The following is a 998-nucleotide window of genomic DNA, read 5'->3' as shown; positions in this document are numbered from 1 at the left end:
TGTCACGCGGATTTTTCTGAAAAAGGTAAAAAAATATTTTATTTTTCAAAAAAATACCACATAGACAGAAAAATTCACGTGGAAGGTGAATGCACCCACACTTTTTGCCACATCAACGTCTAGGGGGTAATGACCCTCAAAAGGCCAAGTTAAGGGAGGTAATTAAGACCGGACATAGCTCGGGAAAGATTCTAATAATTTGAGCCAAGTTTAAGGGTAGTTTAAGGTATTTTGCCTTTTTAAAATTCTGAAGATGTAAATGTCACAAAAGAGTGTTTTTCTGACTTCATTGGTTGATTAATCCCACATCGGCAAATACTAACTGAGAATGAGCAAATGTTGTACAACAAAACTTGGGCTATGCTGACTGTATAACATACTTACCTGGACGGGGTTGAAGGGCGATCAAGAAGGCCCATGGCCTAGACTTGTGACCTCCATTGCACTTTGGAGGGGTGCTAGCCTAAGGTCGGCCCAAGTGGTCGAACCTACGTTATAATTTGTGGCAGTGGGAGCCTGCGTTCGCGCAGCCCCTATCCAATCCTCAGTTCAAACTTTTGGGCCTCTGGTCCTATTCTTGAATCATCTGTTTGTTATTCTTATCGAAAGAGATGCAATACCTGTTAAACTTTCTATCCATGGGGTAAGTGAGGTAAAAAAGAAAAAATCAAGATCAAGGATCAATTACATTTAATACATTTAAGATTTGGTATATAAAATTTTATGTTCGTCTAATAAGCCGTTTGGACTAAGAGAATCTCTTGAAATTTTTTTGATAACTTTTGTTTAGTTAAATTCTTTTCCAAAAAGTTCTTTAATTTTTTTCTTTAAGTTCTCTAATTGTCGCCTTTTTCCTAAAACTGTGTTAGCTACATATAACAGCTTGTTTGGATGGTTGTTCCCATTGTATCATATTGTATTATTATCTCAAAACAATGTTAGTTTTGATTTTTTCATTAAAATTGGTTGTACTGTATTGTTAAATTCATTATCCGAAA

The 998-nt window shown here is 35.9% G+C and overlaps 1 non-coding gene across 1 annotated transcript; it reads left to right on the top strand.

Moving 5' to 3' along the window:
* The first annotated feature begins 376 nt into the window (after positions 1-376).
* On the top strand, positions 377-537 carry LOC138882507 (U1 spliceosomal RNA). Its single transcript, XR_011404104.1, has one exon. It is a non-coding gene; the product is annotated as a U1 spliceosomal RNA (small nuclear RNA).
* The last annotated feature ends 461 nt before the right edge of the window (positions 538-998 follow it).

The sequence above is a fragment of the Nicotiana sylvestris genome, chromosome 11 (genome assembly GCF_000393655.2).
Source record: "Nicotiana sylvestris chromosome 11, ASM39365v2, whole genome shotgun sequence".
Lineage (NCBI taxonomy): Eukaryota > Viridiplantae > Streptophyta > Magnoliopsida > Solanales > Solanaceae > Nicotiana > Nicotiana sylvestris.
Note: the sequence above shows the minus strand (reverse complement) of the source record. Positions and strands in the feature narration are given on the sequence as shown.